Here is a 23,441-nt window from a genome sequence, read left to right as displayed (position 1 = left end):
AGGCTGAACTCCGCCTGCTAGCCAGTTTTATTATCTCTCTTGATAACACAATAAGGGCATCCCAAGATCTATTTATAAAATATCATCTCCTTTCAAGGGATGCTCCTGTAACTCTGACAAGCACAAGCAGAAGAGCATACACCTTTACAATTCATGAAAATGCAGCCCATAGCAAATGAGGCAGAGGCATAACTGCAAGACAGTGGCCAAAGAAACAATTTTAGTTCTACGAGATAATACTCAGCCAGTGATGAATTTATCCCACCCTTCCCACATGCTAGCAAATGCCCTGAAGGAAATCAAAATTAAGAGAACTGGGTTTGGGGTAGCTTTTTTTCCTCTGTTTCCCTGAAGTTAGACATTGCTAAATACAGGATTTTTAAATGTTCTTCTGAGTTAAAGTGTGAGTATTTTGGTGATGGAAAAAATATTTATATATATTAAATAATTCTCTTTTTAAAAAATTAGATTACCAGTGTCAACACACCTAATTTGCATCCAAAATCTGTTAGGTCCCTTTCTTGCAAAAATCTCTACAAGTGAAACCAGTGAACTCTTCCATGGTTTTATACTTTGAACTAACAACAAACAAACAAAAAACTTTTCACAGCATCCAGATTTATCCAGATTTAGAACAACTGGTCTGTCTAGAATATACATGCTAGAATTAGAATAGTTCACTTGGAAGGAACCTAAAAAATAGTCAATTTCAAATGCCTGACCACTGCAGGACTAAACAAAAGTTAAAGCATACTAAGGCATTTTCCAAATGCCTTTTGAACACTGACAGGCCTGGGGCATCAACCACCTTCTCTAGGAAGCCTGTTCCAGTGTTTCACCACCCTCACAATAAAGATATGTTTCCTAATGTCCAGTTCAGACCTGCCTTGGTGCAGCTCTGTGCCACTCCTGCCCATCCTGTCAGTTACTGAGGTGAAGTGACAGGCACCTCTCTCTCCTTTTCTCCCCCTCAGGAGTTGTTGCAGAGATCAGGGAGGCCACCTCTCAGCTTGCTCTTCTCCAAACTATGCAACCCAAGCGTCCTCAGTCTCTCTTCAAAGAGCCTTCCAGCTCTTCTACCAGCTTTGCTGCCCTCCTCTGGCTGCATAGATTAAGAGAAATTGTATTGATGGAAAAGTAACTGAAGAAAAACAAGCATTATTCAAGTCCTTTGGACCTTCACTATCCATGTATTACAAGGGTACAACTATGCCTTAGAAGAGGGAAAATTTCTGAAAAAAATATGGATGAGGACAATGCTTTATAAAAATATAATTTCAAATGAGTACAATGTAAAATAGTTTTTCAACTTGAAAATATTAAGTGTGACACAATTATAAGCTTCAGCCCATTGCTTTTGCAGAAGACAATGGTGTACCTAGGGTACAAAGCATACATACATAGTCAGGTTCTCTTTAGTAATAGAGAAGGAGATAGGTGAAATATGCAAAATAAATTCTCCTTTGTAACTCCTGTTTCTTTGAACAGTGCTTCCTTCTAGAATAAGCTAATTGCATTAATCAATGTCTTTTATTGTAAATTTAGGACATAATGATTTTAAAAGATAAAATGTTTAATTGTACATATTTTTCCTAGCTTCACTTTTTTGTAGACAGCTACAAAAACCTGTGGCCATTATGCTGTACAGATTGATTTGAAACTGAAGCAGCAATTAATTCAATAATAACAAAAAGGAGTATTAATTATCTGCAAGAGTCTAAACTCCGCTAAATGATTATTTTCACCATAATTATCAGGGTATACAGGCCACTGATTATCATCAAAAGCAATTAAGAACATCCCAAAACACCACAGAATCAAGGCATCACAATAAACCTTTCAGATTATTTCTACAAGGCTGTGATCTACCCAAGGGCCTATGAGAGTTACAGTGGAGAGATATGGAGAGTGCCATACCTGAGCTTTAAACTCATGTCGGAAAACATACATCCTATCTTCGCTATCCCCCACTTCAGAGCAGGCCAAATTACATGCAGCCTGACCCTCTTGTTGCAGCAATCACAGGTTAATATCCCAGTTAGGATAGCAAAAGATATCTTTCTCCTCTCAGGCAGTGCAAGTGAAATGACTCAGAATATCATAAAAAAAAAAAAAAAAAAAAAAAAAAAAAAGCCTCAAAATATAATAAGCAATACAATACTTTCACACTAACATAATTTCTATGTTGAATTATGTACATTAGCCTTAACAATCCTCTTTATAATGTTAGTGTTTACCTTAATATTTGGTCCATCTAAGGCTATGTATGTATAGGTTTGCTGAAGACTTGCATTACTGAGAATCAGCCACGGAAAGAAGGAAAAGACAACACATATGCAGAACCCTGCCAAAACTTTTCATAAACTGTGCTTATCAAAGCTGAATTCAAGACATGGCTCCTGTTCCGCTCTGCCTCAGCTGGAAGGCCAACGGTCCTGATGTTCCCTCTCCGAAGACTCACCATTAACCTTTTGTATTCTACAATCCATTTATGTTATTTCTATAACTGAATCCACCAGTTAGAGGTCAGGCCATCCAAGAACAGAATCTCTACCTATACACTAACGAATGAGTTAAGTACTTTACTCAATTTCTACTGACATGACTCGGAAGTTCCACGCAAATGTCTCAGCACTCCTGACTTGGAAAGGAACTTTGGAATTTCAGTACTTGACCCAAAATAATCTAGCTTCCAGATCTGGTGATAATACTTGAAACTACCACCAATATTCAACACTGCTGACATGATTTATTTATTTTTTTTAATATTGTTTTTTCCTCAGTAAAATTTTTGCGAATTAATAGATTTGGAAGTAAAATAAACTAGCTGTTACATGATAGATGAAGTAGGTTATGACAAATATGATAAAAGTTTAAAAATCATAAAGGGTTCTCTACAGGTGCTAATTTTACTACTTGAATGAAATTAATAAGACTCTCCATAAAACAGCAGGAGATCCTTAGATTACATGAGTAATCAGCAAGAAAATTTATTGTGGATTCACGAAGCATGAAATGTTTGTGTAATGTATGCAAAAGTGGTACTTTATTCTCTGCAGTGAACAGTTCTGAGTCCTTATAATAGAAAAATATTTAATAGTTTGAAAACTCTTGAGGAATAGTTTTTAAAAGTTGTTCAAGTGTGATTAATTTGACTCATGACAAAGTAATAGTGAAAGAAGGACCACCTTATTTTAGTATTCAGTTTAATATACAATATTAAAATAACTATATAAGCTTAAATAAAGGATATGGAGACAACTGAAAGTCCAACTTGATGTCCAGGGAAGTATGATTTAGGAGAGTAAATTTCACAAATTAGCTAGTACATTAATTTGAGACACTAAACTATTTTTTCAATGTGGTATTCCCAAAACAGCATATGGGCAAGAGATAAGTTTAACATTTGAATAAAAAATAAATAAATCTAAAGACATTTTCCATTTTATGCAATTGTATATTCTGAATTCGTAAACAGAATTGTAATTCTGTTTCTTTAAGAAATGCCTTCTTGAAGGTTCCTTTGCAAACAGAGTGCGCTGTTTGTATTAGCATATTGATTTCCATAGGTGTCAATGGATTTTTACCTTACGCCATTTCTTGGCCGTTGTATGTATAATGTGCTTATTTTACTTATCACTGTAAAACCCACGTATGTTTTATGAACCACTTCAGATAAAGCTCTAACAGTAGTCCCAGATAGGAAATTCTACCCCATTTGTGCTCTTAAATTCTCAGCAAATTCTGCCCTCTGAGAAACAGTGCATAGCCCAGGTTTTATCTTTTTTCAAAAATCTGTTTTTGTTACAATGCACCATGGAACCCTGATTTTGTGTTCAGTACTTCACATTTAATATTTATTGATTGCTGTAATTAATTGTTTTTGTTTTGTACTTTTGGGTTTAATTAAGTGGACTAAAAGTGTCAATACACTGCGGCTGTTCAACTGACTCACAAATGAAACTAAATAATACTTTACTGTGACTAGTTATTAATGTTCTGTCAATGAAACAAGCAAGGGGACTGCATGGGTCAGGGAATTAGTAATAATAACAGAATACAGAGCCTTTCATTTTTAGATTAACTGCTCAGTATAGATTAACAGTAGCTAAAATTAATGTAATCTAAGGATGCTGAATTACTTACATTGCATGTGTTATGTGAAATGAGATTACTGATAAGAGTTTAGTTCTGGTGTCCCCAGCATGAAACCCATCACCAAGTGGCATCTTTTGCTAAGTACATTTCCACAATATGGTGCTCAAGGCCATCATCTATTTTTGCTCAGGTCCTGAACAGAGGTGAGCAAAGACAAATAAACAGAAAGAAAAAGAAAAAGAAAAACAAAACAACAAAAAAACAACACTGTCACATGCCTTTTGAGTTGGATCTGTGTCATGTTCTGCATGCCTACAGTGTGGGCAACAGCAATACAGTGTGGATATCTTCATTGACAGTTCAGTAAAAAGTCTCTGTACCAAGTTATTTGGGGACTGACCTGCAGTGACCTTTGTAAATGCTCTCTCCATTACAGAGCTGTGCCTATGTAAACAGACTCATTGCAGCAGAATATGCTGCACTTGTCGAGTTGAAAAAAGGAAGGCTTCTATTTCCAGAGCTTTGGCACTTCTTAGGAATATTATGTTAAAGCATACGCAAAGAAAGAGACTATCTTTGTTAAGCTAAATATGTACATCTTCTTTGATAGCAACATACATTTGGAGAAGCAGAATATGAATTAAAATTCAACTTCCCTCTTTAAAATATGAGTTGCACGTCAACAGATGTTAACGGTTCTAATATATCAATCTATTCTATGCAGGCTCTGCTACAGTTATCATTTGAAAATCATCACATTGGTTCTAATATCCAATTGGTTAATTTACCCTAAACTGTGGACACTCATAATTTATTACCAAGGCTTAAAGTTCAACTTAACTTGTCAGTTATCTAATGACTTCATTGCAGGCTATCCATGAAGCTACTTGCATCTTTGGGGGGATCAATATGCTAGCAAAGAATTCTTTCCCATTGTTTTCCCTTTCCCACATGCAAGACAATTTGTCATTTACCAGCTTCCTTTCAAACTTCCGAACCTTTCCCCTTATCAAAAGACAGCACTTGACTACAAACGTCCCCAGACGACTTAATTTTGAAAAAGCTGGCTGACCTAGCTCTCAATGTACCATAATATTCTCAAAACATTGGAAATATTCCTTTTTGCCAAGGATTAGCATTTCCATGCGTCTTCTTTCCAAATACCTTATCATACTAAGTCTCCTTTTAAAATGACTTCAGCCTTATATCCCACTCCCTCCACACACACACACATACATATATGTATGTATATATAGGTTTACTGGGCCTTATCTGATGCAAGATTTACTGCAATCCCTTCAGCCATGTTCTCCCTGACTGGAGGCAAATGTCTCAGTAATATTTTATTTCACTGTTTAAGCACACATGATAATTTTGTGTTCTAGGAAAATAAAATTAGACCACCGTCAATAATATAGCATGATGTTTGCCTTATACAACATTTATAAAAAAGATAGATAACACTGCAAGATAAGATTCAATATTTTTTAAGAATCTATAGTTTGGAATAATATTTATGTTTTTCTTATTCTCTGCAAATACAAATGCAAGACATGAATCATGCCCTTTAACACATTTCCCTGGGTTTTCTGAAACTAGATCAGATGGAACATTTCATCAGAATCCTTGAAATCATGCAAACAACAAACATGAGCATCTGCATTTTAAGTATTAACTGCTAAAGCACCATGAAAACCTCGGCACTGGCAGATTTGCTCCAACTCCTCTGCCAAAGGGTGGGCTTCATATTCTTTATCCTGAAAGCATTCCACGGAAGAGATGAATGTGAAATTTAGCTTTCATAGCTGAGACACATATCCCAAAATGCATTACTGTCGTTTAATTTAATGCTGATAGAACCATAGTAATTTCTATGCTACATTGTTTATATATGATTTAAAGAGAATATTCAGTAGCCCAAAATGCAAGTAATTATATGCACTATTCCAAAACCATCTCTCTGAGTCCTTTTAATGGTATTTCAGCATCTGCAGAAGTGACATTACCTACAAACAAAGAGAAAAACTCTAAATCATGATGGGTCAAATTCCATTTTTTCATGGCCATTGCTAAGGGACTGATCTTTATCATTTGACTTCTTTGGCCACATTTCATTCCAGATGCTCAGAAAAAAAAAAATAAAAGAAGAAAAAAAAAAAAGAAGGTTATTTGCCAAAAAATAATCCCATTTAATCACAAAGTCTAAAATACGTGTGTTAAACAGACAGTAAGCTGTTTACCTTTAACCACTTTGCAGACTACTCCCTTTCAGGAATCTCAGCACTAGGCAAGGTAGTACAAATGAAAGAATTCTTCTGTTTGAGTTCTGCCAGCCTGGTAAATATGGAAAAGGTATTCACAACAGTGCTATGTCCAAAGTACTCTCTCTAAAAAAAAATGTCCTCCAGGAAGAGGACAACAGGACAGCCAAATGGTACACACAGTGCCCCTGAGAAAGATCAAGACTTTAAAAGCAATGGCAACTAGAAAAGTAAGCAGAAAAACCTGAATTGTGCATATAAGATAATAATTGGAATATAATTAATATCTTGGCAGAGCGGCAACTTTTTCCTTTCCTGCCCTCTTCTATCAGATACCAAGACTTCTGCGTGTGTGATATGGTCAAATTAAAAACTATAGTACAAGCACTAGAAAGAAAAGAAAATAGGCCTAAGGGCTGAGGATTTTATCAGCAGCCTGAGATTCTAGTCTCTAAAATCCCCAGGGCCACTTTGAAAATCTCAGCCTAAATGTTTAGCTGAGTTACCAACCACTTTTCTTTCGAACTGCAAATCCCAGTTGTTCTCAGAATTTCCTAATGCATAACACACTTATCCATGAAACATAAGCTGTGGCTAGGATGAAACCTTTGCCCTGCAATCTCTCCACAGATAGAAACTGTCTGCCAATATACAATAGCACTGGCACCGTTCAGCTCACACTGCATGTAGGAACCCCTCTACTTGAGCATTTCAGAGGCTTCAGAAACCAGCTTTGCAAATCACCTTCAACAAAGTCTAATGTAAAAAGCATTGTCGGCCTATTTCAAGTTTTTTAATGTGATGTAAAAGAATGTGAGGTGGTTAAAAAAACAAAGTGCCATGGAAAGGAAGCAGGCATTCTAGATAAAAGTACTTAAGATTAATTTAACATGCACAGGATTTCCCAATTAAAACTTTCACATCAGCACTGCATTTTAAACAGTTAATCTCCTAATGAGACATCCCCAGCAATGAGAAGTGAATTGCAGGACTGAATATGGCCCTGAGGCCTGCATCTGGAATAGGCTGCACTTAGTACATGCTGGATTTATGCTGCTGTGTCCAATTCTGGAAAGAAAGAGCTGCACTGCCACCTACTGTCAAGACGTCTTTTCCCATCAGGAGCTGCTGCTAAAAGTAAGAAATCTTTGCTTTCACACAAAACGTTGAATGCTGTTGACCAAAGCATGCACACAAAATAAAATGGTGTAACTAAAACTTCATGTATACGAAGTTTAGATAATTTTTAACGCTGGTAGCTTGGAAGGCCTATTGTTTCTTTTCCTCTTTTTTTTTTTTTCTCGTAACACAATAAAAGCAAAATACTGTGCCGAACATATGGGAGAGACTATGCAAAAGCCCTTGCTTTTTCTTTTTCTCTCTCTCTCATTCTCAGATCTCCATTGTCACACCTTTGAATCCTGGCTGAGGAAGAGCAAGACCTGCAGTCATCTCAGCTAATGATACGCTGACTGCCTCACCCAAAAGAGGTACTTTTTGGTTCACTTCTTCCCTTCCCTTAAGGGCCAAAGGCATTACCTCTGTGAAGCGTCTGATCTCCAACAGTCTAGATGTGAAGGAGCCTCTCACAACAGCCCAGAGCACTGCTGGGGAGATACGAGCTTAATTGAAAACAAAGTTTTACTGCAGTTTCCTCTCGGGGTCTTTTTTGACAGCTGAATTTGCAAATCAATTCACAAGTTGAGAACAGCTACTCCCTTTCCTAGTAGACATATTCACTACCAATTGCTCATTAAACAAATTGTCAGAAATAGCAAAAAAAAAATAAAAAATAAAAAAAATAAATCAGAATGCAAAGAAATAAACTTACCTAACAGTGAAATAGGGAGGACAGAACTCCAGGATAAATGTATGTCAGATGTGCTATCTGTAAATTGTAGCTAAACTGAAAACTGTTTATCTAGGATTTAAGATATGGTAGATAGTAAGTGGGCATGCACTGTGCTCTTCTCCTTAATTTTATATGCAAGAATCGCTGTCCTCATACATACAGTTGTTTGATAACATTAGAGCACAGAGCAATTGGAGCTGCTGCTGCTTTTGAAAATCACAGAGCTGCATGTCATCTGAAAGCACCCTGGGGTAAAAAAAAATCTCCAATTCAGTGTGTGTCAAAAGGTGTCTCAGAAGACTGAAGTTGTGAGCACAAGCTCAAAGAAACATATGCCCTTCCTACATTACCATCAAAATAAGTCCAAAACAAACAACAGAGCTTAATTGCATTTTCTAAGGAACAGATTATTTATTTATTTATTTAGAGCCTGTAATAGACAGGACCTGCTGCAGCTACAGAAGTGGTGAGATTCACTTAGTTAATACGTGGGGAAAAAGAAAAAAAAAAAAAAAGAAAAAAAAAAAAGAAAAAAAGAAAAAAAAAGAAAAAAAAAAAAAAAAGCAGACATCCTGACTATCTCTCTGTCTCCTCTGCCTTCAGGCCTAGCAGTACTCCACATTTCAAGTACCATACAAAACAGCTTCTAAATTTATGTCTCTCTATTCTGCCTTTTTAAAGCCATAATATGATCATGGCACCAAAGGGTTTATGTGTTTGGACCCTAGAAGAGAGTTGTTTCTTTTAAAAGACAAAAATATTGTACAATAATTCTTCAGAACTCTTGTCTCCAGACATTTTCACATGAAATGTCTCCTGTTATTTCTGACTTATCATGAGAATAGTTCTGAGAAATTCTTTTAGAATTCCTACTCTATTTTTCACCTAAAATTAAGATCTTGTGCATCATCTTAGTTCAAATAAACTCAGAGCTTTTGTCTCCACTATACAGCGGTGGAATATTTTTTTTTTACCGTCTTGGTAGAAAGGCAGCATTTTCTTCCCACTAGAAACCCTTAAAACATTCTCCTTCCAGCAGCAAACCCACATGATAAGTTTTGTAAGGTATATTATGTTGCACTAACAAATAAAGTTGTACTTCACCTATTCCTTAAATTCCTTATACACACGGTGCTTAAATTCAAACTAATGGAGCTGTTTCCACCAGGAATGGTACGTATTCCCCTCTATGCTTTCTGTAGCTGCTGTGTTGGGTTCAGTCCTCAGCTGGCTATGTCATCATATACTTGGCCAAAGTTAGTTATGATATGTTTCTATGTTAACAAAGATTTTCTCCAGGAGAGGCATCTAAGCAGAACTGTAAAGGCTTGATATTTTATAACAAAACAGCTATTTATGCACTGGTTAATCCAAAAGCATCAAAAGCATTTTGGATTGCTACTGTGAACTGAAAATACTGAAATTCTTTCTGTATGTAGTTCCACTGCATTTTGTCTTTTCTCTTTTAAATTTCCTTCCTTCCAAACTGACTCTCTGGATATCCTTTTCCTTGGTATGGAAAAAAACTATCAGTATTTGAGCTGAACCTTCAAGCCTACGATGTTAGGCTGAGCCCATAGTAGGAAAAATAAATTACCCCTTTTTTTAAAGAGACTACAGTGAATATGAGAATCAATGAAGGGCTGAAAAAAATTCCATGGGAAAATCATGAAGATTCTTTGGCATATGAACAACTTCCAAGAAAAACAATATATATTCTTTTCTGCTGTTACTATGTTCGGAGGATGCATTCTGTTTAGCAAGTTGCTGTTTTCAGCACTGGAAAAACAAAGACCAAAGGCCAGAACCTCAGAAGTAAATGTTCTGACCGGGTGGCATGTAATAGAACTGCTCCTATAACAAGCAAGAATAAGCAAAATCCTGGTACATTGCAATGCAAAACCAGGACTTGTATTGTTTGCAGTGAACACAAGAATTTGCTTGATGAGCAAGCTTCATTAACATACAGCAGATGCACTGTTATACAGGCTAACAGAATAAACCTCCTGCTTTCAAGTGGAGATGCAACCTTGCAGAGCCCCAGTGCCACTTCCTAACAGACATGGAAGTAAACTCAATCCTGACACAGTACTGTCCAGCTTCCTGGTGATGAATGACAGGATGTCCAAATGATAACAGGGCAACTCAATGAGCAAAATAAAGACACAACTCTCCAAAGTAAAGAAGCTTATTTTGGATAGATAGCAATATATTTCTTATACCTTTTTGATGCAGATGCGTAAGAGGGTGTAGGACATCAGTTCCCAGGACAGCTGTTGGTTACTCCCATTTTCCTGGAAGGTCAATTCATTACCATGGCTTCTTTGTTCCACATCCATCAAGGTTTCTTTGTCCTGCCAGGTATACCTCATCAAGGAGGTGATGTTTCAGCTGAGTTTATTAGGGATGTCTTGGGGCTCCCAGCTAAATTCCACCTTTGTTATGGCTCAGCCAACATAAAAATCGATTTGTTAAAGCAATGTCTTCAAGTAAAGGTGGCTAGCTTAAACCTTCACAGTTTAAGGAAATACACTTTTGTTGTTACTGCTTGCTATGTTGTAAAGTTGTTTGTTTGTTTTTTCTCAGGCAGAGATGAAGTCACAGCATACTAGCATTTTATGTATTAATTATGCTTTCAAAGTACTTTGGCCTGTTTTACAACAGTGGATCTTACACGGTCATCTAAGGAGCACTGCTGCTGAATCTTAGATCAGTGATCCTCAGATATCTACTAAATCCTTCAACTAAGTGATAGAACAGTTGGATTTGAGTTCAATTAATTCTAATCATTGTATAGAGACAACAACCAGACCTGTTTTTTTAAGATTTACAGCTATGTTTATCTGTAACAAAGTTTATCTGGCTCTTATTTGGGTAAGCATTGGTGCGAGGTTAGGCACAGAACACTAAAAATTTTTATGACTGACTTAAATAATTTCAGATTTGTTTTCAAGTGAGCCACTTCATTTCCAAGTTCCTTTCTCCTACAGCTCCATGAAGCTGCATGTGACCCATTAGGCAGGCATTCTGCAAAGGCCTCACAGCTCACAGCACAGGACTCCAGAGCTGCTGCAGAAGTATAGCCATAGAATGCTTTACTAAGGGAAAGGAAGCTACGCCTCTGTTTACTTGCCACATGAATTACTACACTCCTGGCTGATGTTTCTGCCAGGTGAAGAAGAATTTAAAAATGATGCAAACTAAAACATCTCTCAGACTAAAAATAAAAAAAAAAGGCCACGGTATTCAAACAAGATAAAGAAGGGAGACATGGGAGACATAGACTCTGAAGATATATTTCTCACCCTCTGAAACAAAGATAAATATTTCAGAACCCACAACATTATAAGGTTAAATAAAGTTTCTTCCACATGGTTAATTGTGGAAGAATATTGAGTTTATTTTGCTTTTATGAACCAGTCTAGGATGACCCATCTGCCATCTTAAATGCACTAATGCAACCCTAGGAAACTTGTGTGAGTTACAAGGCATGAGTACGTTTTGGAAAACAGAGTACTAAAGGAGCCACAGAGTGCCAAAGACCATAGGACAAGCTCTTTATGTGTCATTCCTAAATCTTAAAACTGTTCTATTATTATTGAAGGAATCAGGTGGGTATCCAGAAAGCTTACCAGAATTTCTTCTAGGTAAGTTGGGCCTTTTCTTTGATCTTATCACGAGAAAGACAACAGATATTCTGTGCTGTGCCATATGTATGGAGATTACATTACTTCAGTAGCATCAGACTTCTAGGTTCTTCAGCTGAACCTAAAGGCTTCTTATGCCAGAGGACATAACAGCAGCCAGAGGAATTCAGTGGGTCTGAAGGGAACAGCACGTGCAGGAGGACACACAGACAAGGCCTGCTTCTGAAGGGCCTGGGTGGAAATAGAGCTTCTTGGTCTGCTGGCAGCAACGCCTGGAACAGGTAGAAAGGGGCCCTCATAGCTCTCTGATGATAGCATGATGATGAAGCCCCATCCCACAGCCATGGACCTCAGCCAGGCCCACACCCTGATCTTGCACCTCACATCTTTATTTTAACCCATAGTGTTCACAATCTACATACACACAATTGCTTTTAAATGTCTGCTTATCATTCATAGACTACAATCATGTTTTAGAGGTGTGTAGGTTTTCCCACTTTAGCAGCTAGTACTAGCAAGAAAATACATTCTATGTTTGAAGAGCAATGGAGGGTTTGTCCTCCAGCAAGAAAAATAGCCAGGCTTTCCTTTAAATAATCCAGGTGTCCATCACACTATTATATGAGCAGGGTTTCTAAGTAGTTGTACAGAAGAAATGTTAACCATAATCGAAGATGAGTTTAATCCCATCATATCCTCATATAATTCTCTTTAGGATTAGTTTAAGCTTTTTAAAAACAGTAGATCAAGCACAGTTAGGCATTAATTAACTCCATTTATTCATTTTATGAAGTTCTAAAATGCAGTGTTTTTAAAAATGAGACAAAGAAGGATGTTGAAATGCATGAACTCGTATATTAAAAATATTCCCATTGCTGCCAAAGCACATTTAACCAAAACTCACTGCAATCCTAAACCAGAAGTAGCTATCAGGAATTAAAGTTCAGTGACACTTTACTAAATGTCTCGTTCAATTTTTTCATTCTTTTCCTCCTTCCCCCCTGCACACACACTTACCTATTTACCTTCCAAAATCATGGAAATAAATGTATCTTCTGACAACTCGGACGAAGAAGTGCTAAGAGAAAATCTGTCCCAAATCTGCAGGCTCAGAAAGTTCAGGAAGAATCTGGACTTGTAAATTCTATCTTTATTATTATTATCTTTATTAACATTTCATATGGATTTGTAAATAATGTGGTATTCTTGTACCATATACAGGAATGGGCATTGTAGCTCTGACAGCTACCTTGACTTGAGGCCACCTTTGCACTAACAGGGTTTCCCAACAACAATATATCAACAAACGCTCCTCATGGAGATATCATTTTTTTCTACCAAACTAGTAAATTACTGTGGCTTAAAAAAATAACTATTTTTTTTGGCAGCAGACATGTCAGATGACAGAAATATGATATCTGTTTAACAGTGTGCAAGAAATAGCAAGTGCATGAATAGTTGCATTGCATGTCTGTATCAACAGCATTGCCTTTGTTGGCCTCATGCAAGTCTAAAGAAGCCACATTATATGAGGAGTTAGAGAAGACCAGAATCAACCTGTGCTTGGGATATGACAAAGAGCACGCAAGCTCTTGTAGGAAGTAGCTGTCAAACTGTATTAGATGCATTGTCCCACTGAACTATACACATAGTAAATTTGTTTTGTATCCTGGTCCTATGTCTTCTTTTGGAAGGGACAAAGTCTTTCTCACAATACCACATGCACATAGCAATATGAGAAAGGAAATCCCTAGTTCTCTGCATCTAATGTAATTAGCACATTTAATATGGAAGTTACTATGTAGTGATGATCAATTATTAAAAATACATTAATTTCTCTCCCTCTCCATGTGCTAATTAAATCATGTGCTTTCAGAATTTGTGGTGCTATTAATGTTTCTCATTTTGAAAATGAGCCATTCTTGCCAACGTATTAGCCACTGCAACTGTTTTCAGATGGTCATCATGGTCATCTCCTGAGAGGTATGAGATGACAGATGCTTATGCTCAGTGTTTTCTGTTTTCTCTTGTCTTTACTTATTCTCTTGCATGCATTTGCTTGTCCTGAATCATCAGTGTACCAGCATTACAACTAAGACCACCAGGTTTCCACTGAAGTTAAGGCTCCCATTAATTAGTTTATTTTTTTCTTTTTTTTTTTTTTTTTAATACTTTCCATATTAACTTTTGTGGTGTAAATGCCTGAAGTAACTAGGAAAATAAAACTAACATTCACATTTTTAAGGAAAAGGTACAGCATTGAAGAGGCTTTCAGGGTAGGGCATAACTGCTTTATCTGAGCGTTCCCTAGGCTCCCAGCCTTAGATGCTATCGCGCTGGGGAAACTTGGTGTGCTAGCTCTAAGGAACAGCACGGAGCATAGAGTGGAGTGGAGACACCACGGCTAGGCTCTGTAATCAGATGGGACCTCGATTGTTCTTGTGCACAAAGCTGCACTTTTTGCCACCCTAAGCCAAAGACCTGTCATGTTTTGACAAATGCTGTACCCTAGTGTACTTTTTGCTCATTATAATATCATTATAATACCAAAACACACCTCCATCCCAAAAGCTACCCGCCTCCAAGGTGCGACCACCCCTCACTGAGCATGCGCTCTGAACTCCTCGGAGCCTATTACTTTAAACGGAGACGGGAAAACTTTACACCAATCATAACTAAGATATGCTTGACTAGAGCCACTCAAGCTCCACCTAAAAGATAGAAAATAATATAAATTGGCCCAAGAGAAAGGGGATGTTAGGGAAGATACCACCGTCAGGGGAGATACCATCCCGAGGACAACATCCTTAGGACCTCCTGACTCTTGGGATCAGTCGACGGGCTGAGCCTCTCTTCCCCCCCATTGGGACGCCTTTGGGTGAGATCTAAATACTTGCTTATAAATCTCTATAGAGTCTCTGATCCTTTTTAACGCGTTTATTTCTAGGCTGCGCACCTGTAACACCTGTAACATCTATAACATCTGTAACACCTGTAACATCTGTAACACCTATAAACACCTGTAACATCTATAACATCTATAACACCTATAACACCTGTGTATTTTATGCATACTAACTTGCTTTTGCAGACAGTCACTATCGCCGGCAATCCAAAAGAACCTGATTATCTGTTGCTGTAATAAACCATACTTGATTGCATTGTGATAACTCTCATTGAGTGCAACGAGGGTGAGGGTGGTTATCCGTGATAGTTCAGTGTTCTGAATCTAACCAGACCCCCAGGCGGTTAATGCATTTTTGGTGAATGTCCGAGCGGACCCCCAGATGGTTAATGCGTTTTTGGTGAATGTCTGAACGGACCCCCAGGCCGTTAATGCGTTTTTGGTGAATGTCTGACTGGACCCCCAGACGGTTAATGTGTTTTTGGTGAATGTCCGACTGGTTCAGTAACCTGAATCTGACCGGGCCCGTAACGGTTAATCAGCTACACCCCTTAACGCGACAGTAAAATTGGCGTAGTCGGCAGGATTGCTATGGATAAACGTCTGCAAAAATACAAATGTGCCCCTTCCCAGGCAGGGAAGGAGTTTTCCCAAAAGTTTTGGAAAGATGAGGAGAAAGTGGTAGAGTGCATTGAGCAGTGTCAGGCTTCACGAAAGATTGGTCAAAGAAAGGGTAAAGGTGCAATTTGTGCTGTGTTAGGAGCCTGTTTGTCTTGTGCTCGGCAAAAAGCTAAGGAAACTCCTGCTCCCAAACTGATCTCTGATGCGGAACATACAGCTTTGAAATCAGAGATTGATGTGTTGAAGTCATCATTGGCCTTTGAAAGGGAGACGGGAAAAACATTAGGAATCAGAGTGGATAAACTTTTGGATGAAAATAATAAACTTTCCATTGAGAATGACAAACTTGTGACTGAAAATGATAAACTTGTGAGTGAGAATAATCATCTTAAACAATTGCTGGAGAGGGTTAGTCATCTGTTAAATAAAGTACAGCCTTGCGCTCCGGTCAAGCAGATTCGTGGAGTGCTGCATAGTGTAGAACCTGAAAGCTGGGACAGTGATTTCTGGTCTGACAGTGATGATGGTGTTGAAGAGATTTCTGATTCTGAACCTCAATCGATTTCCTTGAGACCTTTGGTTAAGACTGAGACTACTGTTGATGATAATGATGAAATCCGTACTACTGTGCAAACGATTCCGTTGTCACCAGCAGAGTTGGTTAAAATACAGGAGAAGTTCTCAAGGCGGTCAGGGGAATCAGAAGTTGAGTATGTGTGTCGAGTTTCTCTTAAAGGAGGAGATCGAATGATGTTGTGTAAGGAAGAAGTAGGAGGCTTTTGGAGACCTGGAGTATTTTTAACCATCACACCAGGAGCTGACTTGGCTGTAGCAGTACAGAAAGCAGCCTGCATTCAGGCAATATATGAAAGAGATAAATTAAGGAATTCCCCAATGTTAGCTCCTATTGACCCGGTTCAATTAACCCCTCTCATCCGTGGACTCCCTGATTGTCTTAAGATGTTTGTAGAAAACACCCAAGATCACATACTAGCTGCTTGTAGGGATGATGATAGTGGTTGTAGGCGAAATCCTAACTCCCCTATTCCCACCTGGAGTGAATTGGTACAAGACATAGATAAATACGGATGCCAAATAGGCTGGATTAATTCATCCAGTGTTAAATCCCAAAACCACTCTCGGCGAGTCCGCCAAATCCACACTAAAAATCCCAGATATCCCAAATTCAAAGAGAGGTTGAAACCTAATAGGGAACGAGGTGAGTTGTGGTGTCGGCAAAAAAACTCTTGTCCCCGGGGAGGGCAGTGAGCCACCCTGCTCAGCGGGTATTAGCAATTCAATGGCTCTCTAATGAACACTCTGACCCTATAATTGCCATTCCTGTTGAACCCCCAAAAATATTGGTAAATTTTCTTATTGATACCAGGACCCAAATGTCAGTAATTACACATGAGACAGCACAAACCCTGAGCATAACACCTGGTCAACGCAGGGTTAAATTCACGGGAATTAATGGTGTGGAAAAACAATGCCCCACTGCAAAAATTTCACTCTGGTTGCCAGAGGAACAAAAATTAACCAGGATAGAAGTATTAGTTGGTGCTGCATATACTAATATTTTAGGATTTGACATACTGCATGGTTGCATGTGGAAACTCCCTGATGGAACTGTGTGGAGTTTCGCGACACATCAAAGGGATTCAGGCACCATGAGACTGAGCCTGTTACAAACATCCATACCCTTATCCCCTGCTAAAATCATTAATGATCGGCAATATCTGTTGTCAGCAGCAGTATTTACGGGGATTGACGGGGTGGTAACAGAATTGGAAAAAAGAGGCATTATTAAAAGGACCCATTCACCTTATAATTCACCAGTGTGGCCAGTAAAGGAACCAACCAGGCAATGGCATTTTACAGTGGATTACAGACAGTTGAATGCTAACACTATACCTTTGACTGCCGCAGTTCCAAACACGGCAGAGATAGTGAAAGCCCTCTGTGTATCTAACAGTAGTAATAGTGCTAACTACTCCCAAATATTTCTATGCATGGGAAATCAAAGATTGCTATTTCACCCTCTTTCTAACCCTGCCGGTTGAATACAACCGAGCATATTTTATTTTCTTTTGTGTTCACAGGAACCCTGAGCAAACTGTATATGGACAGCTGGAAGATGACGAATCAACAGTTTGGATTAATAATGCCATGCTTTACCCTGACCTTGATGCAATTAAACTTAACTACTGTGGCTGTGCATGGAGCTGAGGTGTTTCACCATGGCATTTAACCATGTATTGTCACAGTATAGCACAGTCACTGGAACATCTCAAAACAGAAAGGACCTAAATCTCTCTACTTTAGTTCTACATGGAAACAAAATATTTTCAAAAGATGAATGGAGTTGGAATGATTCTCTAAGAATGGCTGAACTTCAAGCCATGTCTGGACAGACAATACAAATTGGTTGCCGAATAACTAACCGATCCACTTATAATTGGCTGACTGAAATTAAGACAGTATACATTGATTCACCAAACCTATAATTGTGTACTGTCTTTGGGGTTACAGAGGCACAGAAATATTATTTGAATTCATGGTTAATACAGAAACATCATCGACTACAAAGGATAAGAAGCCTCTGCCTCCGCAGATATTTGAAAACGAACCGACTCAGCCTCCCATTGGTCTAACTCCTTCCATCTTCAATACAGGCCCTTACATAATTCAACAACAAATTCTCTTTGACCCTAGTTGGTCCCTAAAAGAGGGCCACGGGATGCAACTGGGTTATTAGGGACAGGATTAGGTATATTAAATAGCATTGATGCTGAGGTTTTAATAAGTAGAATAACTGCTACTACAGATGACCTAAGGAAACTGGAACAACCAATAAAATCAACTTTATTGGCTTTAGGAGCAAATCAATGGCTTCTATCAGATATTTTACCCCATTGGGAACAAATTGAGGAAAATGATCATCAATTAATTGTACATGCCCTTGGAAAAGCCCAAGGCAATACCTCCCTTGCCTTGAGCTGTATCCAAGCACAGTTATGGATACAATCTGTAGCAGCAGCTATTATTAGAGAGGGAGAAGGAGGAACTTTGCCTACTGAAATTCAAAAATTGATTTGGGATAATGCTTCAGAATTTGAAAAAGAATTTCAAGCATAGTGGCAATTAGTCAACTTTACCCATTATGCAGAAAATTATAAAATTGTTGCCTTTATACTTACTGTAAGTAATGCCACCGTATACAATGTATATCCAATCATTGCATTAGTACTCAATCATAATGGAACCATACTTTATCCTAAAGAGCATAAAGTATGGGCCCATCAAAAGGGAGGAAAGTGGCAAACAATTGATGTAAATGCATGTATTGTGCATGAACAAAAAGGTTTCATCTGTGAAAGTAACACGCTGGAATCCCAAGACATTTGTCTTGACACTGAGCAAAATATTTGCCACTTTGAGATATATCCTAATGAAACCCTTGAAACTGTACTTGTATATATTGGGAAAGGTTGCGTTTGTATGAGAACTCATTGTGATTCTATAGTCGTAGATAATGCAGTGGTAGATATCAATAATCACTCTAATGTTTGTGTTTACAATTTTACCAAAATTCTAGGATGTGATTTTAAATACTCAGCTCCTGTCACTTCTTATCGACTTATTGCATCTAATTATATTCTGCTTCATGAACTGCTGCCTACTCCTATTGGAATGAACCTTACCTTGGTGAAGAAATTGCTGGTACATGAGGACCTGAAGCAGCTGATGACACAGGTCCGAGAAAATGGACAAAAGACTCTGATTACTGTCCATCATGACATCGAGTGATGGAAAGAGTGCAGAGAGATGAGAGACACCGTTGGTGGGACACTTTGTTTGGATGGTCGCCAGCTGCCAAGGGAATCTTCAACAAGATGCTTCACCCTGTTATTGTTCTGCTAATACTCACTGTATTATGTTTTATACTGACAATTAGTTTGTATGTTAAACTCTGGTTTATGATGAAACGCTTAGCATCTCTACACCTGTAACACACACTCGATAAACCTCAATCCGAGAATGTATGTGATATCCCCGACATATTCCAACTGTCGTGAAGCTTGAGTGACTATAGTCACGGGGTGGATTATGTGGTGTAAATGCCTGAAGTAACTAGGAAAATAAAACTAACATTCACATTTTTAAGGAAAAGGTACAGCATTGAAGAGGCTTTCAGGGTAGGGCATAACTGCTTTATCTGAGCGTTCCCTAGGCTCCCAGCCTTAGATGCTATCGCGCTGGGGAAACTTGGTGTGCTAGCTCTAAGGAACAGCACGGAGCATAGAGTGGAGTGGAGACACCACGGCTAGGCTCTGTAATCAGATGGGACCTCGATTGTTCTTGTGCACAAAGCTGCACTTTTTGCCACCCTAAGCCAAAGACCTGTCATGTTTTGACAAATGCTGTACCCTAGTGTACTTTTTGCTCATTATAATATCATTATAATACCAAAACACACCTCCATCCCAAAAGCTACCCGCCTCCAAGGTGCGACCACCCCTCACTGAGCATGCGCTCTGAACTCCTCGGAGCCTATTACTTTAAACGGAGACGGGAAAACTTTACACCAATCATAACTAAGATATGCTTGACTAGAGCCACTCAAGCTCCACCTAAAAGATAGAAAATAATATAAATTGGCCCAAGAGAAAGGGGATGTTAGGGAAGATACCACCGTCAGGGGAGATACCATCCCGAGGACAACATCCTTAGGACCTCCTGACTCTTGGGATCAGTCGACGGGCTGAGCCTCTCTTCCCCCCCATTGGGACGCCTTTGGGTGAGATCTAAATACTTGCTTATAAATCTCTATAGAGTCTCTGATCCTTTTTAACGCGTTTATTTCTAGGCTGCGCACCTGTAACACCTGTAACATCTATAACATCTGTAACACCTGTAACATCTGTAACACCTATAAACACCTGTAACATCTATAACATCTATAACACCTATAACACCTGTGTATTTTATGCATACTAACTTGCTTTTGCAGACAGTCACTATCGCCGGCAATCCAAAAGAACCTGATTATCTGTTGCTGTAATAAACCATACTTGATTGCATTGTGATAACTCTCATTGAGTGCAACGAGGGTGAGGGTGGTTATCCGTGATAGTTCAGTGTTCTGAATCTAACCAGACCCCCAGGCGGTTAATGCATTTTTGGTGAATGTCCGAGCGGACCCCCAGATGGTTAATGCGTTTTTGGTGAATGTCTGAACGGACCCCCAGGCCGTTAATGCGTTTTTGGTGAATGTCTGACTGGACCCCCAGACGGTTAATGTGTTTTTGGTGAATGTCCGACTGGTTCAGTAACCTGAATCTGACCGGGCCCGTAACGGTTAATCAGCTACACCCCTTAACGCGACAACTTTATACAAGGCCTTAAATATCATAGTCTTATTGGTATTATTTAGAGTTGAAAAAAAATCCAGAAAATGTCTATTTTACTGGTGGCTATATTAAAGACTGAAGAGGTACCTCAAAACCATTTCTTACTATAGCATCACAAATTGAACAGCACTTGGTACCACTAAGCAATAGCAAAAGGATTTGCAGATATGCATTCAGTTATAGATGCATCAGGATGCATTTGGGACTTATTTCTATCACTTTCTACAAACATTCAATGGAAAACATTTATGTTCACAAAAATATGTAAAAAAAAAAAAAAAAAAAAAAAAAAAAGGAGAGACAGAAAGAGAGAGAGAAAATGATGTGAATAATCATATGGCCATACAGCTGCCTAAGTCCATATGTTAAATGTGTTTTTGCACATTTTGAAAGCATTTTGTGCCATTATGGTTCATCTGATCACAGTAGAGATGAAATGTTATGTATTCAATATATTACTGAAATTTAGACAGCCCCAAGAACTGACTAGCTTCAAAGCCAACTGAATAACAAAAAAATAGCTTGCAATAGATAAAAGATAAGTGTGCTATTACTCAAATTCAGTTGTGGTGGAGACTTTATGTAGCCAAACTATAATTTGCAAAGTCAATTTGTAATGTGGTCGGGATACTAGAGCTAATAATGATTTCTAACCTTTATTTCAATATCTGAATTTATTCCATCTACAGGTTTGTCTTTTAATATCATACTATCCACATGTTTCAGATATTACTATTCTATTTAAAATTGCTTAATAAATATATTTAATAGAAACTGCAGTCAAAGGATGTATTAACTGTTAGCATTCCTTAAAAATGTATATTTTTTTTTATGCATTCAGGTTGATAAGTTTGAAATTACAAGACATGGATTTCCCATCACAACTATTTAACAACCATTTTATGAGTTGTTCAGATTAATTAACGATGTTAAACTTTTCATTAATAGTGTAGCAAATATATGCTGTAAAATGGATGTATTTAATTTAACTCCATTTTGCTCTGTTTTCTTAAATCAATCCAGTTCTGTCAAACATTAAGCTGACAATATCTTTGTCTAGTAATTGCTATTTAATAAAAATAACATAAGATACAATCTTAGACCTCTATCCCACAAAATATGTCAGCATGCATTTGAATTTGAGTACGCAACTATTTTCTACTGAAGTCACTATGGATGCTCACATGGCTAAATTTAAGCCGGCTACCAAGTGGTACACTGGATCAGGGCCCAAAGATTTAAAGGGAAATCAATCCTTTGAAAGCCACCAAGAAACCTGAGTAGGGAAAGCCAGGGCTTTCACTTACCAAGATTTAGGAGAACAGTCAAAGATGATTAACTGGAATCAATTTGCACACATTGTATGCACTATATTCAGATCACACAAATTACTTCATATTAGCAAATCAATACTTGCATTCATTGCAAGCTCTACAACTGATTGCCCCTTGCACCTCTGAAAAGACTACAGAGCATTTTTATGCATTAATCATTCATATAAGGATAAAGGCCTTCTCTAGGCATAGAGATTAAAATAGATACTTATAAATATACCTTTGATTAAAATAAAAACTAAAGTAAATAGTACTAGCTAACGTGTCTTGCAAACAGTCAAGGAAACATTACAGTAGGCATTTGCAGAACCCTGTCCTTTTACTGAGCAGTGTGTTTAGTACATTTCCTCATAGCAATCCAATCCAGTTGTAACCAGTGATAGACGTAAAGAGATCGAGTGAGCAATATTTGTTTATTTGGAAATAACCACCTAATCTACATAAATATTTTAAAACAAAAAGACACATTTTTAGGCAAGTATCTAGTTGGAATAAATTGGCAACAATACCTAAAGGCCTGTCTGGATGGGGAGTGTAATAGAGTGAGGAGCTGGCTGGAATGAGAATCAGGAAATGTAGGTTCTAAACTAGGTGCTGTCAGTGTGAATATATCCATTTGTAATAAAATAGGTAGGTGCAAACTCATTTTATTTGCTGGCAGAATTGTCCTCAGCTGAAAGCAATGTGATTGTATTACCAGAGAGCTAAGCTGAGAGCTAAAAGCAAATTCCTGCAAGTTCAGGTCTCAGCTTCTGTGGTTATTCAGCTTTCAGACTGGATCCCTCTCATCTCTCACCTCCTAAGTGAATTGGTTCTCAGTCTTAGAAAAGTCATCTCATCATTTTGTTTCCCCTCCCACTTTTTGTATCTTACCCACTCCAACTGAAAGCTCTGCAGAGCAATTCAGACATGATCTCAGTTGGGACTTCTGGATGCTTCTGTAGTATGAACGCTAGCAATAAATCAGGAGAGGATAATGGAAGTGTCAACTGAGTCTTAAGTATAGCAGCAGAGCTGTAATGTACTGTACTATACTCTACATGTAACGCTATTCTTCAAGGAAGTCTTTGCACAGTATGGTTTATTCCACTACAAAAATAAATGTATTCATGATGCATCTCCAAGTATTACCCAGCACTAAAAATGAATCACAGTAATGTTACCTTCACTTCCCTCCAACAAGACGATAATACTTTTTGTATGTGATGCCATTCTGTATAGTTTTTGACAAACTGGAAATACTTTAATGAAGTAATAAGACTGTACCAGGAGCATATGATTTACCTTGAGGCAGCAGTATATAAAAAGA

At 38.0% G+C, this 23,441-nt stretch overlaps 2 long non-coding RNA genes across 2 annotated transcripts in view; one reads left to right on the top strand and one right to left on the bottom strand.

Annotated features, from left to right (window-relative positions):
* Nucleotides 1–23,441, bottom strand: part of LOC311436264 — a 334,039-nt gene that overhangs the window by 112,598 nt on the left and 198,000 nt on the right. The gene's annotated exons all lie outside the window — the stretch shown is intronic.
* The window catches only part of LOC311436269, a 61,647-nt gene that overhangs the window by 25,658 nt on the left and 12,548 nt on the right, over nt 1–23,441 (top strand). Inside the window, exons 2-3 of the long non-coding RNA XR_014692711.1 lie at nt 7,303–7,496; nt 7,756–7,849. This is a non-coding gene — a long non-coding RNA (uncharacterized lncRNA). The remainder of the gene's footprint in view (nt 1–7,302; nt 7,497–7,755; nt 7,850–23,441) is intronic.

The sequence above is a fragment of the Aythya ferina genome (genome assembly GCF_964211825.1).
Source record: "Aythya ferina genome assembly, chromosome: 4".
Taxonomy (NCBI): Eukaryota; Metazoa; Chordata; class Aves; order Anseriformes; family Anatidae; genus Aythya; species Aythya ferina.
Note: the sequence above shows the minus strand (reverse complement) of the source record. Positions and strands in the feature narration are given on the sequence as shown.